General features: G+C 33.7%; 1 protein-coding gene across 9 annotated transcripts in view; it reads left to right on the top strand.

Annotated features, from left to right (window-relative positions):
- The window catches only part of LOC105216464 (putative uncharacterized transposon-derived protein F52C9.6), a 147,449-nt gene that overhangs the window by 58,977 nt on the left and 70,651 nt on the right, over positions 1–17,821 (top strand). Inside the window, exon 4 of one of the 9 annotated variants that reach the window (XM_054230068.1) lies at positions 15,251–15,313. The exons of the other annotated variants lie outside the window; for them this stretch is intronic. The gene's annotated coding sequence lies outside the window, so the exon portion shown is untranslated. The remainder of the gene's footprint in view (positions 1–15,250; positions 15,314–17,821) is intronic. 9 annotated transcript variants of the gene reach the window in all.

The following is a 17,821-nucleotide window of genomic DNA, read 5'->3' as shown; positions in this document are numbered from 1 at the left end:
AACTTTTTATTATTATTTTATATTCTTTTTTTTCGTTTTTGCAAAAATTAAATATTCAAGCGCTTCGTCACAGTTGGTGTTTGCGAAAATTTCACATTTTTTATGAACTTCGCATTCGCAAAATGAAAAAGTGAAAACTCAATCTCCCAAATAATATAGGGCGCCACAGCAGCGCATGGTAAGCACTTCAGGCTACCGCATAGAGCTACTAAATTCGCGCTACGGGCAATTTGCCAGCGTGTTGTAATGCTGATTGATTTTAGTATTGCGAAGATGTGTGCAAATTGTAAATTGATTTAAAAATAATTTTCTACGAATTTCATTTTTTATTACTTTCTTACTTTTATTTTTATATTTGGCCGCAGTTGGGCAGCTGAAATAAATTGCAAATTAATATGCTTCGACATGCTCACGTTTCTTCTGCTGTTTTTTTTTTTTTTAATAATAATAAAAATTTATTTTATTATTCTTTTTTAGCTTCTTTTTTTTCTACTAATAATCCTAAGCTTTTAAGCACCGTTTGGCCTTAAAAATATTTTTTGTTAGAAATTTTTAAATCATTTGACCGCCCCTCACTTGCTGTGTGGTTTTAAGTAGGGTTAATGGGTCAGCTTTGTTTTCATAATTAGCCCTTAAGCGCGGATTACGGTAATTTTTCTACGATTTGTTAGTTTTTTCTTATGTTCGCTCTATCAACTAATCCATACGTGCGTTACATGCAGCTTGGAAAAAATTTACATGAAAACACCATTAGACAGCATTTAGTGGTGGCTTAGTGTGCTTTAGTGATGGATAATGGATTGGATTTGAAAATAATGTGTGTAAGTGTTTGTGAAGATAGTGGTATTAACTATTGTTGATTTTAGTATCTTTTAATAATATTTAAGACTTGTAAATATCAAATAATGAATAAAATAAATAGAAAAGAAAAAAAGATGAGAAAAAATAAGAAATAAATTTTAATACCTAAATAAATAACTGAAAGATAAAATTTTAAACAAAAAATATTTTTTTCGTAAATATACAAAATTTTGTAATCAAAATATTTCAAAAAATGTATTTCGAAAAAAAATTAAAATCATTCGTTAAACTTAAATTAACTAAGAATCACAATTTTAAATAGTTATTATATCTTGAGTACTTTCCTAACACGATCTCGCAGTTGATGAAGCACTAAGGCCCGACGATCTCTTGAGAAAACACAAAACCCAAAACTATTAAAGTAAAAACAGTAAAACACATAGATGATTTTGAGGGGTTAAAGGCACGCACTGAGAAAAATTTCGTTAGAAATATGCCTCAAGAAACGTGGAAAACCGTCGCATTGAAATACCTTCATCTCTGACATCTATCGTATGACCTATTGTTTCCTAAGTTTAATAAGAGCGAAAGCTAGTCAATGAGATATATTTAATATCGGTACCCACCTAATGAATTTAGCCTGTCTATGGAGAGAGAATACCGCAAACTTCCTCCTATCTATTAGTCTGTGAGCTCAAGGTGCTACAACTGGGTTTACGCTACCTTTTAACAGCAGAGGAACTTGATAGAAAATTTTTCATTAAAGGAATACACTGGGATATCTGCAAAGTGGAGCTGCTATTAAAGGGATTAAGTTAGAAAAATATACCAAATTTACGTCTACGAGGTGTGATATTACAAATTTCAACCACTACAACAAGGCCATCTCACTATCAAAAAACTATACCACAACAAAAAGAAACCGCAAACTATATATGAATTCTCCCAAGCTACCAGCCTCCAAAACACATTTCGCAACCAGCTACTGAGGCGAGGTCAGTAAATGAAAATCCCAACTTGTCAATCTCAGCTGTAAAAATGCCAGATTGAAAGGTTTACATATTGCACACATTCTACAGTTGGGTCATAAATTCCACGCATGCCAAATACGAATTGTGCTGTGTACCAGACACGAACAATAGACCGTAAAAAGCCGACAATAAAGCTACATAAAGGTAAAGTACAATGTAAAGGGTTATGAAGGAAAAGGTGGCAACTACATACGCCGCACAGTAGGTTAGCTTTAAACGATTTTTCCGCTTTTTGGCGTACATTGTACAGTTTGTTGTGTTTATTTGCTGTTTTTCTTTTTGTTTTGTTTAATTTGAAGCAATTGTTTGTAAAGCATGGCAGACGGTTTCAAATACAAATATATATATATAGCTATATATAAATGGTTATAGATGGAAGGGCTTGAAATAAACAAAAATAAACAAAAAACTGCAGCTTTCATGTACCGTTTTTCTCACATAACCCTTCTGGGCGTGTACATTTCGTACACACTGTTGGTCGTCGGCTCATTTGGCTCACGCGCTGGTCGCTTGGGTGCTGGGGCGTTGCTGCGCCCACTCGTAAATTGCCTTCACTAACCGCAAGGTGCGTTCCAATAACAATAAAATCACATAAATTGCTGTTAGTTGTTGTTTTTAACAGCAGTTTTTTGTTGCTGCGCCCTTGCTTTGTTGCCACTTTTTATTAACTATTTTATTTTTTATATTTACATATGTATATTTTTTGTGGAGAATTTCACTCCTGTGACTACCGCGCGTATCAATCAGTGGCAGTTAAATGTCATGCAAATGTCTTTCATAATAAAAATGAAGCTAAATAACATAACAAAAAAAAATGGGACAACAATAAAAAAGCAATGAAATGAATATTTGGAGCACGAGTACAATGTGTGGCACACAGCAGCTGTGTCCAACTGTGTCATACCTTTGCGGCAGCACTTGCCAACTTGCCACCATCCAACAGCGGCCATCAATGTGCTTGGTCAACAGATTTATTACACACATACATAAAAATAAATTTATGGTACAAATAAAGCTGTGTGTTTGTATGTGTGTACATATGTATTGGCTTTTGGCGGATGCCAACTTTCCATAATGAATTCCGCAAAGTTTAACCTACATTTTTATTACATCGGTCAGCGTTATTTTATTATTGTTGTTTGTATTTGTGTTTTTTTATTGCGCTTGATTTTCCCCACCCTGCTGTCGTTACCGTCACTACTGTGGTTGCTATTTGTGACAGTTAAAGGTTGACCATAATGGCCAGCTAATAGCCATATTGGCGGCTTGCAGTTAAGTGTTCCACAAGTTCATATTGCTGTGGGGAACTGATTTTGAGGAGGTAGTTTGGCAATATTCTACTACATAGAATGTTCTTTCGGAAATATCTTTTATATTAAATATTAGAAACTCACTCGTTGTAGCTGAGTTCAATAGCTTTTTAGTAGTTCCTACTAAGATGAGCTCTTTGAATACTCAAATATTTCCGAAAGCCAAATGTATCTATCTTATCTCGTGTTCCAAAAATGTAATTAAACTTCGAGAAAATTTGATCTATCTATAAAATGAGATACAGGCCCAATTCGAGACTTATTAGAGCATGCATTAAAAAAGAGTGTTCCAAAGGAAAACTCGAAATGTTTTAAAGATAATTATTCTACATCGATAATCGACTATTATTTTGTCTAGACGAAAAAAGAATCGATTCAGAACCACGCTCATAAGGTCTGTAATTTGCAAATGTTTGGAAATCTGATTAAAAAGAACTTTTTCTTGGGCTTTTACTTGCTTTCTTTAGTTCAAATTTTAAAGAGTAAGAAAAGAGGCGGAGAGAAAATGAATAGGTATATCAATCTTAACCTAATAATCGAAAGAACCTTATCTCTAGTTCTTTAGAAGTGACGAAATATACATTTTAGAAGCTGCTTAACTTTGTTTCTTGGTATTGTTGTTTTGGTCGAAAAAAGCCCGACTTTTTATGCATTCTGCTTTGCTGACAGTCTTTAGTTGGATATAATTTCATTTAAATGGGTCCGAATGTCTTGGTTATTAGGTTTTTTTTCTTTTATTTCGGTCTGTTCGAAAGCATCTGATACTAGTATGCGCATCCTTCGAAGAGATTTGCGAAAAGGTCTTTAGAGCAGAATCTTATTATTCAGATCCCGAAATGTTGAATAGTTTGGAAATAATAGTTAAGTGTGGGAACTCTGTTCCTATCATAGAGTTACTTATATTAGAGAAGTATTTTGAAACCAGTTCAGAAGAAAGTTAAGGAATTACACATACTATTACATCTACATTCTATTTCCAAAAGACAGTCTACTTTTATTCGAGATTTTTTATCGTCTGTGCCTTCCAATATGGTATAACTCGACCAGACTTCCAGATAATCGGAAGTGTAAGAACATATCCGAGGACAGACTTATCTAAGGTTTTGCTATGATTTTCAATTTCTTCAAAAAGATTTCAAAATTGAAATTTTGAACAAAGATCTACAGTATCTCTGTCAAAATGGTTTATTTCAAGTTTCCGATTTCATCGAGTTGAAATTTTACCAGTGTTATTGAACCCTAATTTCAAGTTTTGCTCATTACCACCCACTTTACAAATGTTGCACACACATAGCACTCGCAGAGTTGCAACAAACTAACACGCATTGGCAACTTTTTAATAGCCAATTTCAGCGTAACTCAAAACTTTCACATTTTTGTTGTTATTATTTGTGGCCAAAAAGTGAAACAGTGCTTGGCGACGCCATGACTGAAACTCATTCCGGCTGTTAGATAAACGAAATTGTCACCGCAGGCAACATATTTCATTGCCGCTACGCTGTGGCGTTGCCATATTTTGCAACGATTGCAAGTAATTGTGGCAAATGCCAGCAGCATATGCAATTACAATACAAATATGTATATGTATGTGTGTGTATTTTGCACATGCCGGCAAGTGGGGTGCAACAAAAACTAGCAACAACAACAAGAACAAGAGTAGCAACAAAAAATTTGCACTAAAGTAGGTAAAAGGAAAACAGCTATAAAATAGGAAAATGCATTGACAACACAAAAAATAAATAAAGCGCACAATAGCTGCAGCAACAGCAACAACAACTACAGTCACACTCGTAATGCCAACTGACAATGAGCAGAAAAGTAGCACAAGCGACACTTGTAATGACAATGCTGTGGCTGTGGCAAGCGGGGCAGCTAGTAGCAGCCAAAGCAAACATGCGCACAAACAATAACAACAACAAATGATTATGAGTATGTCTGTGTTTGTGCCACAAGTGTGTGCTTGACTGCATTTACGGCGCATTGCATTGCATAGAAACACTTGTGTGTTGTTGTTGTTTTTTCGCCTCGAATTTCATGCATATTAAAATGATAATTAAAATTTCACGATTTCGCACATTTTCTATGCGTTTCGCATTTATTTATTTTTTGCCGCTTTCAACAGCATGTGGCAAGCAATGTGGCAGCATTCATTCGGCATGTTTTGCTAATTTATTATGCAAATGCATTTAATTGCGATGCATTATGTGTCGCACAAACGCACTTACACGTGTAATTGCAACAAAAAAACGCAAACAACTTTTGTGCGAATTTGTTGCAAGTATATACATATGTATGTATGTCATGCGTCAGGCATTCACTGCAATGCGCTCTCTAATGAAATTAGTAATAATTCTGCAATTACTTGCGTACGTGTGCGGCATGCAATCAGCATAACTAACACAACACCATCCTCTCGCCTTCCAACACATTACTGCCACACCCCACACTGCGTTGCTTTGCGCTAATTTGCTGCAGCAAATATTATTTATTTGTTTGCTTGCCGGTAAATTTTTGCTTGTTTATGAAATTAAAATTGTCGTTGTTGTTGTTGTTGTTACTCTGACTTTGTTGTTGTTGTAATTCATATAATTGCGCATGTTGTTGTTTTTGCCAGCTATTTAATGAAATTATGCTGTTTGCGGTACTTTTGTTTGCACTTAATTGTCGCACGCTGACACGCACACACGCATACAGCGATACACAGCGACAACACACATACACAAAGCCTGTGTAATGTCATTATATGCGTCCGCTGTATTTACTTATACATAATGCAATAATTTTAAGTAAAATTACGCAACAAAAACCCAATAAAGATAATTTTAAAGCAAATTTGCTACAATAAAAGCAAAAACAACAGGTAACAACAACAACAAACACCAGCAATTTATTAACCCATAAATAACGCATTCATGCTTTTAATGGGAATTTTGCAAAAACAAACACACATACATAAGCAAGCGCCTGCTGGCAGGTCATCAGGTCACTAATGGTTGCTTTATTATCATCATATTGCCACTTTTTTGTGTGTTTTTTAATTAAATTTCGCAACCTATTATACGAGTATGCAGCAGCGCTCGCTGGTGCATTTTAGTAGCTCGTAAATGCGTGAGTTTTGTTTTAATTACAAAAAAAATTAAATTAACTGCAATATCTGTTTAATTTGAATTACAGAAATAACAGTTCAATGAAATATTTATTTATTTTTTTTTCATTTTTTTTTTTTCAAATTAAAAAAATGCATTTAGCGGAATTCGTAAACGATATACGCCAATAATTTCTTTTTTTTTGTTTTTTTAGTGTAGCGCGAAAACTTTTTTCGAAATATTTGCTTTAATTTTGTGCTGATTAAATTCATGGTATTTATAAAAATAGTATTCTATTTACTAAAATTTCAATATTTAAAATTGGATATTTTAAATATTTGTTTTTTATTTGAGGTCAGTTTTGTTAAGGTTAAATTATTTAATTAAAAAGTTAAAATATTAAAAAAAGCACAATTCATTGAAAAAAGTACAAAAAATTTGAAAATATTGATTTCACTGAATTTGTATTCTAATTATCTAAATTCGAAGATTAGATCCTCAGTGGAAGAGACAATGCAATTTGGTAGTGGTTTTTGTTTGTCAGTTTACATATACTCATTCCTTCAAATATGGTTACCGAATACGACAGTGGTTCAAACGCCTTTACAGCATCAAGAACACGCTCAGATATTTTAAATTTAAAGACGACATACTTAGCAGGCACGCTATACCCTTAACATTGTCGTAAAATTTGAAATTCAAGTGAGCATCTAGTTACTGGAAACCCCTACGAAACCGATTAACATAATTACAACTCGATTACCTCAATATAAAAATATTCAACTAGACTTTATTTTATCTTCATCATGGACTCTTTCTTAAATATCTCTCATGGATTTGAGTTTCATGCGTACCTTCATGGTAATATTGAGTACTTCAATACTATATTTAGCTTTATTACTTATAACATTTGCTTTCGATTTGCTTAATAATTTTTCATAATGTTAATTAGGTCTCATAAATTATGGAGAAGAGTAATTTCTTATTATTCTCATAAGAACAATCTGATCGCAATACTTAACTTTTAAGAGGATATTAGTTTTTTAAATTTAAATCATACACCCCTATTACGAGTGTAGACAGGTAGTAGATGATCGACTACTGAGCGAGTTCAACACTTACTCGCTCAAGCATCGACTATGACTGATTTTCAATCGCTTATTTGTCGAAAGTTATTTTTTAGTCATTAGAAATTCTTGAGTTTTAGCGCTATTAGCTTTTATGTTCAAAGGTTATAAAAGTAGTAAAGTGAAGTTCCTACGTGTGGCTAAGTGTGGTAATATAAGTGATCATTATAATTTACTCAATATAATAAGTCTCAATAAGTCTCAAAATAACTTATATGGAGATAATTGGAAATAGTTCGAAATGTACCCTATAAGTGGGAGGTATATAACTGAAATTAAAAAAAAAACTAAATTTCTATAAAAAAAATTTGCTAAAAGCTTCCTGAAAACTCCAATTATTAACAAAAAATTTAATAATGAAATATTTCTAAAACGTGTTGAAGAGATACCCTTTACATGACTTCTGTTATTTATGTGATATGCTATCGTTTGAAAGTGTTTTAGGTTCCCCTCGACCTAATGACCCTCATTGTTCTACCCATTGTTTGTTCTTTAGACCGCTTGTTTGATTATCGCAAAGCTTTCAATCACTCAATTTTTTGTGAGGCTGTGGATTAACACATTTTGTAAATACATATATTATTAAAATAAATACGAGTACACATATATCTGTATTCATATTTGCATTTAAGTTTCCCACAAAGTCATATTAATTTGCCTCAGGTGAGTCGTTGAGTATTTAAACATTTCAAACATCGAAATGCGATCTACTCGGTCATGTCAAAACGGTATTTAAATACCACAACATATATATTTATAAATGTATATTTACACACGCGTGAGAGAACAGATGCGTGCTTTTGCTTGGCGTTTCCCCACAAATCAAATCAAAACAAATAAACACACACAACGGGGCGCAGGGCCATCAATATTTTGACATATGTTTTTACTTTAAGCTGACAACTAGAAATTTAACCGCAAACACAAATATTAAGAAGTGAAACTCAAACGCTAAGCACTCGGACAATTTCTACAAACAAAATGGAACGATGCGCAGCTGTGAACTAAAGCGTTCAAAGTGAAGAAAAAATAAAACAAATTAAAATAGAAAAAGCACAAAATTTAGAAATCTTTCGTGAGCAGTTTCTTTAAGAAATTGGGAAAAAATTGATTTTTCGAAAGTAAGGCACCAAGTTTGTTGCACGCATTAAAAGCTACGCCAGAGAATATCTATCACATTTGTCAGGTTGGCACTTAAGCGCAACGAAGATGAAATATAGCTTCGTGGAAGTGCAACGAAAACGGTGGCAATGACAATAACAACAGTTGAGTGCTGCTGTCAAGTAAGGTCAAAGCTGATATGTAGCCTCAGCGTTGAAGAAGAAGAGGGAACAAATTGCTGTAACGGTATACAGAGAAATGTAGAAGCCGATTATATTTTTCAATTTAATAGAGCTTTAGTGATTCTTATTACGTTTTCTTTAGGTTTCTTTAATTGTTTGAGAATTTAGGTTAGAATTGTCAGTTCCCTGTCCTATATTCGCTTGTATTGGCTTCGATATTTCTCATCAACAAAAGTTGATAATTTTGCATCACAATGGACTCTGCTCTTACAGATGAGATTTTGTTATAGTTCGCTGGTTACGATTTCAGTGGACTCTTAACCGAATTCACATAGTTCAGCTGAGGAATAAGGTTCCGTACAAAGTATAGCCTTCAACTGTTACTGGGAAGGTCTTGATATTTTGTTCTGTAATTCGTCTGGTCTCGAGCTCATAACCCAATGTGTAGTAGCCATGTACTCGATTACTCCGTCACAAAGGAAGCTCTTAAGTAATAAATCTTGATAAAATTGGCAAAATAATTGTTGTATCATCCAAACTACTAAGATTTTTCGTTTCTACAGCTCTATTACAATCTTCTTTTTACTTCTTTATACTATCTTTTGTAGCTCCTACTAACATTTCCCACTGCATTCCCTTTCATTTTTGATATGCAAATAAATAAATTTTAAATGCATTTTAAGCTGCCAGCGGGATACAATTATATTTCTTTAATGAATTATATTTTGAAGAGGCGTTTCCCGAGAAGCAGATCTTATGCAGTGAAAGTGCTTAGTGTGGTATTATGATATCATGTCGTCACTACTCGACACTAGTGTTAGTTGAATTTGTTTTTTTTTTGGTGTCCGCCGTCTTATTTAGTGCTTTGCTTGAGTGGAGATGACACTGATGCAAGAGACAGCCAGCGCCGGAGACGCCGAAAAGCTTTCTTATGCGCTTACTATGCGCTCTGTTGGTCTACCGCCTCTGCCGCTGGGTGTCTGCACAGCTGTCGCATGCGTCATGCAATACTTTGAATATTGTTTTTCCACATTATTTATTTAAACTAATTTTATTTTCTGGTTTTCTTTTTATTTAGTTGCTTTGGCGTTTTTTCGTCTCGCATTTAGTTTAGCCGTTTCCCTTTCTTTATTTCTGCATTGTGCGCAGTGAAAAATGCAAAGCGAAAAGTGAAACCGACAACTGAAAGAGTCAAAATAAAAAAGTCGAAATATCGAAATGAATACCGCCAACAAAGTTAGCGTGAAAGCAAGAAAGCAGCTACTTGTCTAGTGAAAGATAATATGAAAATGCAGCAGAGGCGTTGGAAGTCGCGTTGACGCCATCGGAGTAGTGGAGATTGTCAAATTGCATTTGTGGGAGCGAAACAAGTAAACTTAATACAAGGTTTTAATCACTTCAGTTTGTTGGTGTGCGGGTACTGGGAGTCCGGATACACAGTGGAGTGGAGATATTCCAAAACGACAAAAGATCCCTCTCCATTCACTCTTTTGTTAATCTCGATAACCGAATTTTACGAAAAAGTAAAGTTCCAGAATATTCTGACATATTCGATTCATAGGGTGTCTCTTGAATTCCAAATGTCACAACTGTTCGTCCTCAACTGTCCCATAGTTAAATTAGAGAGAAACATAGAGCTTTAGTTTTTGAAATGTTCTGGTCATTTTCGGCGCCAAATTTGGTATGAGTCTTTAATTACCATTATAGTCACCTAGAATATTAACAGAAGGAGGGTGTAACACTAATCTTCTGGATTTTATCTGCATTTTAAAACCTTATTTCCAGGAGTTCGTAGATTGGCGTTGGTTCTTATTGCCACAGACTACATATTCTTCCTTCTCCCTTCTAATTCTTAATACCGCCTTAAAGAACCTCAAGTTTCTGTAGAACCTGATTTGAGGTATCCCTCGATTTCTATTATCTATCTGTCCTCTTTGACAGTCATAACTTCGAAGTCGTAGATAATTTCGTATACCTGGGAACCAGTATCAACAACACCAACAATGTCAGCCTCGAAATCCAGCGCAGAATCACTCTTGCCAACAGGTGCTACTTTGGACTGAGTAGGCAATTGAACAGTAAAGTCCTCTCTCGACGAACCAAAATCAAACTCTACAAGTCGCTTATCATTCCCGTCCTGCTTTATGGTGCAGAAGCTTGGACGATGTCAACATCAGATGAGACGACACTAAGAGTTTTCGAGAGGAAAATTTTGCGCAAGATTTATGGTCCTCAGAACATTGGCAACGGCGAATACCGCAGACGATGGAACTATGAGCTGTACGAGCTATACGACGACATTGACATAGTTCAGCGAATAAAAAGACAGCGGCTACGCTGGCTAGGTCATGTTGTCCGAATGGACGAAAACACGCCTGCTCTGAAAGTGTTCGATGCAGTAACCGCTGGTGGAAGCCGAGGAAGGGGAAGGCCTCCACTCCGTTGGAGGGACCAGGTTACACTTGGTATCTCCAACTGGCGCCGAACTGCGAAGGAGAGAGACGAATGGCGCGCTTTCATCGATTCGGCTATAACCGGCTAAACGGTTCAACGCCAATCACATACATACATCTGTCCTCTTCGGTTTTATAAAACGATCTTGGCATGATGGGAATATTGGATTCAAGAATTGTTGTAGAGCATATGCTGGGAGCAGAATAGCGGAGAAATGCTTCTTGGTCTACATTAATTCATAGGGTGGTCCGATAAATTTTTGGTTTGTGGTTTTTTGAAAAGGTCTTGCAAATTCTATCAAATTGAAGACTTTTCCGCTATTAGAATATATACTAATTTCTTAGAAATCATATTGCGAAGGAAGTCTCGCAGTGCTTGGGAGACCGAAAACATATTTTTTTCGGCAAAATTTTGTTTCTATCAGCCCACTGTCAGCTCTCTGCAACTGCATTTAATTTTTTAACACATTTTTACCCCAACCAGCCCACTGTCAGCTTCGCAGCTGCATTAAATAGATCTTTTATTGTTTTTACCGGCAAGGCGACGCATCTGTTGCACGCATTTCTACGCTATCACCAGCAACATTACTACTTGTATCACGCTTTTTTATGAACTTTTGATGCATTTTTATAGCTAATACTTCGCGGTTGTTCGGCGTTTGATAGTGTTCGCGGCGGTGCTGCTGTTGTTTTAATGACATTTTGGTTGTTCGTTGGCGCGCAAACATTAATTTTCCAATTATGAACATAATACTTAGTTTTTTCTTGTTGTTGTTTTAAAGTGACTAGTTGCTTGAGTTTTTGTTGTTGTTGTTTTAAAGTTGACTGGTGCTTGATTTTTGTTATATTTTTTGTTTTTGTTGTATTTTAGTTTTTGTTGTTGTTTTTTTGTTTTTCTGGTATTTTTTAGTTTTTGGTGTTGTTGTAATTGTTTTTGTATTTTTTCATATTGTTGTTGTGTTTTTGTTGCTCAGCGCACGCGTTGCATACAATAAATTTTATTAAGTGCCGACCGCAGTGACTATGATGTTGTTGTTGTTTACTTTTTTTAGTATTTTCATCCAGCTTGTCTTCCTCTAATGCATTATCATTATGCTTTTATTTTAATTTCCATTTCATTTTAAAAGCATTTGCTTTCATTGCCCACACGCATGTGCCTTGCATACATATGTATATATATGTGTCTGCCCGCTTGTATTAATAGCGTGTAGGCATTTGTTGCAGCAACACCCAACCAATCGAGCAACTTAAGACATTCATCTAATCGAATCGACTAAACAATCTATTATTTATCATTTCATAGTAGTGGGCATATAAATAAGCACACAATTTAGTTCAAGAGACGAGGAGAGTGTAGTGTGTGCGTGTTTGAGTGAGTGCGTCCGCCTCAAAATGACATGACGTTATGCATTTTCGTGTGCAAGTGATTAAAGGAAAAAAGTTTTCATTTTTCACTTTTTGAAAGCAAAAGCGATCGGTTGCATATGATTGTATATATACATACCTATATACACGCATATATTTGTGTCAAATGCCAAGAGGTGGAAATTGATGCTCAGCGCCTTGCCTTGTGCAATCGATTTTGTATTTGTATTATAATTCTCACTCTAGCTCCGCTCACTTCGAACTTCTTGAGCATGCACTTCATAATTATGATGCCATTGGAATGTGTCAAATGCATACTAGACTGACACACACGCACCTCTACTCATACTGATGCACAAACCCCCTCTCCAAACTTTCATATACCCATCATTCAGGCAGAAGATCAGTGATTAATCAGTTTACATACATACATACACACGCATTTATTTGTTTATTTTCGTTTTCGTTTCGCTATCATTCGTTTGCTGCTCGGGCCATGCGTTGCGCCGGCAGTGACAATCTAGCGCTTGTGCTTTCAAGTTCAATAGTCGGCGCGCCGTGTTAGTTAGTTAGTTACGCGTTAATCTACGCAGCGAATGTGCATTAAATTATAAATAAATAAAATTTTTGTGAAATTTCCTATTTGGAAGAAAAAATGAAGCAATTAAGCATGATAAAATGCCTGTCGGTGCAGTAGCAAAAAGAAAAGTGGCATTTAAGCAGTCACAGTGTGAGTCATTTAGTGCATTTAGTGGAAATGCCTAATCGTGTTGGGTTTGACCTAAATTCGGTGCGTTATCTGGTGTGCTATTGGAGTTATTGCATTGGAAATTGTATTAAATATTACACGCTATTTTATTATATTTATATATAATATAATCTATATAATTTATTGATATTTTTTGTGCTCAAAGTGTAATGTGGTCTAAAAAGCTTACAGTAGCGTGCAGTTGAAAGCCAATACAGAAATAGTTCAATCTAAAAAATGTCAAATCATTAATATTGATAAATTTTTAAATAGTTTCATGTGAAAAATGATAATGTGAAAAATAATTTTATTTTATAATTAAAAATATTTCACAACAAAACCTATATAAATGTTTAAAAATCTAATAATAAAGTTAACACAAGTGCATAAAAATAATTAATATTTAAATAACTACATACAATTTGGCCCATGGTGAGTGTAAACATACTATAACGTAGTGTATAAAGAAAAAAAAAAATAATCCTATATTCTCTTCTTTAACGTGATAACCACTCGATTACTTGATTAATGAAAGCGTTTTTAACTGTAGCTTTCTCATACGTAGTGAAGTTTATGTATGTTATTCCTAATTAACAAAGATACGTTTGTCATATAATTTCAGTGCTTTAAATGTGCTATAGTCCATTACCTGTTAAAAATTTGTAAGCTTTCCGATAGTGGAAACTCTAATTTATTGAGAATGAAGCATAATTTATACTTGACCTAGATAGAAATGGTCGCACGTTGGCTTCCGATGATTTTTAGTAGTTCTAGTAGTGTAGCTCTAACGGCTAATCAAAAACTTTCTCGTTCAACTCTGCATCGAGATTATAGATCGCTAGGTCATCTAATACAGGTATTACTGATGTTTCTGGCAGGAATGAGATCGCCAAATTTTGTTTTTAAGACAGTTATCCAACTGTAATAACTGCCTAACTAAAATGTGAACGTTAGAACTTAAATCTGTTAATTTCTGTAGACAGATTCATCCAAATTCTTCTGGAAAAACCTTATGAACTTGTTGTCAAATATTAGTCGAAGTATAATGTGACTAACATTATTTTGAATTTTGAGAGAAGTCTCGCCGTTTTTTAGGTTATGGTGGCGTTTTACGAGAATATATATAAAAGCTACATAACTATATTGGTGAAAAGAAGTGTTATCGACTTAAGGAAGAATATACTATGATGTTTAATAAATAATACAAATCAAACGGCTTTTATTGAGAATATTTGGAAAGAGATATGAAATGTTTTTGAAATACCGGACCGTAGGTTTTTCAGATATCTTTCAAAGTATTTTCCACGATGATTTGATAATTTGCGAGCACAAATTTAGAGCGATTATTTAATTGTGGTCACCGATAATGGCCAGAATTTAGAGTTTAAGTTAGACAGCAACTCTAAACTGATAGAAATATAGCCGTACTATGTACTGTTCTAAGAAAATATACCACTTGCTCGGTTTCTTGCGTTAATACTGGGATTACTATCAGAAATTATAGATTTTGTTCTATCATATAGCAACCTCCTAAATCTGTCATATCTGATAGTAATCTCAATATAATAATAACGAATATCTTCTTTAGCAATTTGGACTCTGAGATCTTCACAATAATCAATGAAACTGGTAATTTTGGTAGTCTTAGGGAATTCCCGTCAATATAATAAGATGTTTAGGTACTGTTTTACAATATACCGTTGATTCATTTTGTATATATGTATATGTATAAAATAGCTTAAGTCGACTTAAATAAAAATTTTGATTTCTTTAGAAGAAATATATACATATAAGACGCTTTAAATTCTTTGTTTACTTAATATTTAATCAAAAATAAGAATAATGATTACTATAGAAATGCTCAATAGCTTGATCAATTCGAAGAAATTTCTCACAACACAAGCGTTCGTAATTTATTTTATGGATTTGCATACTGATTTTTCGGTATTTTCTTTATAAAAATTATATTGCCATGACATATGTATAAAATACACATATACGAAAGAATTTCTACTAAAATATGAATTTTAATTTTTTTCTTTGCAGAGTGTGCAATTTTATAAGCTTTTACGACAACAAGAGCTTTATAGTATATGCGTAATTCTAAAGGTATGTTTTTCTGTATTTGAATATTTCTAGTTAAAAGTGAGAATATAATCTCATTTGAATGTGGGAAAAAATATTTTACTGTTTTTTATATGAGTGATATAATATTTTAAATGCAAAAATACGAAACGATTTACATTTTTCTACAAGAAAAATTTAATTAATTTTTTAAATGAAAAAGATTTTAAAACCTGAAGTATTTTTTGAAAATATTAAAAGAAATATGCAGCAATTTTCGTTCTAAATTGAAAAAAGTGTCTTAAATATTATCATAGCGCAAAATATAGCATATTTTCTCAATAAAAATATACCATTTAAATTTCTGACCATTCATATCAATTACCATTTGCACGGATTACCATGAAATGGCACTTCCGCTTTGGGCTTACACAGACATACAGGTGGCTGTATGTGCGCTCTTACAAGTGCTACAAAGCCATCAAGTCTTTTTGAATTGCTTCTGCCACAATTCACAGTGTTCACAAACAATTTGCAGCCTAATAGCTTAACTTCAAATGCTTCACGGTAGTGTGACTAAATTAATGATTTAATATTTTTTCGTTAAAGAAAGCCAACAACGAAAAATATGCATACATATCTACAAACCAGTCTATTATGCATATGAATATGAGTAGCCAAAGCCAGAAATATAATTATGAAGAGCAAAAACAATTGTGAATTTGTCATAAAAAATTGTTAAAAGATATTCAGTAATTTGAGCAGGCAGCCAAGTCTTTTTGGTGAATGAATGTGAGCTACCAAAAAAAATTAAGAAACAAAAAAAAAATAAGCAGAAAAAAAAATTAAAAATAAAATGAAATAACAAAAAATAAAATAAAAACATTACAGAAAATACGAAAATTTAAGTGTTTAAAAAGTTTGTCAAGAAAAACGAAAAAAAAGAAAAAATTTGAGCTTAACCAAAATTGCGCTTAATTATCAGCAATTTGCTGCGCTCGCTGCTTGTGGCTGTGCCAATTGCTTTTCGTTGTCATTTAAGCGAGTCTCCGTTCAACAACACTGGCTTCTGCATGCCGAGCGCATCATTTGCCGCTGCGTTAGACTGTGGGAAATGTCTAGAAATACACGACTGAATAATTGTGTTAATATTTTTTTTTAATTTTAAATATAATTTCTTAATCTGAACAGTGGAAACTACCGTTATATTTATTTATGTTTAGTGAGTTATGGACCGATTTCACTCATTTTTGGTACGGAGCCGTATTATTAGAAGAAACATACTCCCTCTGAATTTCTTCTAAATATCTGATAGACTTACCTATATTTTCGGTAAAATTTCCGAGGTCCTCATATTTAATATATAGGGTCTTGAAAACTTATGGACCGATTTCGACGATTTTTAGAAGGGCGATGCCACTCTTTAAATGCAGTATGTTTGCAAAGTTCTGTTCCGATATCTTCACTAGTGCTTACTTTATATATTGTAAAGTACACGATTCAGATCGACTTCAAAGTTCTGGTATATGGGAAGAAGCGTGGTTGTGAACCGATTTGGACTATTTTCACAACATATCATTGGGAAGCTAGGAAGATATTATAAACCGAATTTCATTGAAATTGGTCGAGTAGTTTCGGAGATATGGTGTTTGACCCATAAGTGGGCCCATTTAAAATTTTGTTTACCATTTTGAGTGCAGCTCTTCTGTATCATCTTTATAATGAAATTTAAGGTTTCTGGTGGTTTTCCTTACTGAATTAAAGCATTTGTTGTTTTCAACATAACCTTTGTATGGGAGGTGGGCGTGGTTATAATCCGATATCCTCCATTTTTGGACAGTTAAGGAAGTACCTAAAAGAAACGACTCTGGAAAGTTTCCTTGATATAGCTGAACATAGTTGTGAACAAAACTATTATACTCTCTTAGCAACTTTGTTGCGAGATAATAAAAATAACTATTGAGAGAGGTGTTGGTTGATATACATATAGTGGACCAAAAGAGTGTTTCTATACAATCCTTTATTTCTTTATAACTATCCAAAATAAAGACCATTATCGTTTTAAAATGGACAAATTTTTACAAAAATAAGGAATAAGTAGAGACCCTTTGAATTTAGGATATAAAAATATGTCAACAAAACTCCGAAAACTTCTATGTTATTAGGGGTCTCATATTCTGTCCTTACTCTTAAAATTTCAGTGCATGCAAATTTATAATGCTACTTATGAATTTCATATTTAAAAAGGATTCCCTTCAGTAAAATATTATTAACTGACATAGATGTGAAGGTGCAACACAGTGTTGCAAGTTAAAGAAATGCATAAATAGTATGCAGGCATATGTGTGATGTATCTACATATAGATTGACTGACATATTCGAGCAGTATATTGACGAACGAGCACTTAATTATATTTGTTTACAGTTTCAAAACTTTTCTCAGCTTCCAGAAAAAAGAAGTATGAAAAAAAAATAATTCCAAAAACATAAAAATCACGTCAAAAATATAATAAAAAGCATATTCAAGTATGTTAAATGAGATAAAAGAGTGGA

The sequence above is a fragment of the Zeugodacus cucurbitae genome, chromosome 4 (genome assembly GCF_028554725.1).
Source record: "Zeugodacus cucurbitae isolate PBARC_wt_2022May chromosome 4, idZeuCucr1.2, whole genome shotgun sequence".
Classification (NCBI taxonomy): Eukaryota; Metazoa; Arthropoda; class Insecta; order Diptera; family Tephritidae; genus Zeugodacus; species Zeugodacus cucurbitae.
This window is presented reverse-complemented; position numbering and strand designations above follow the sequence as displayed.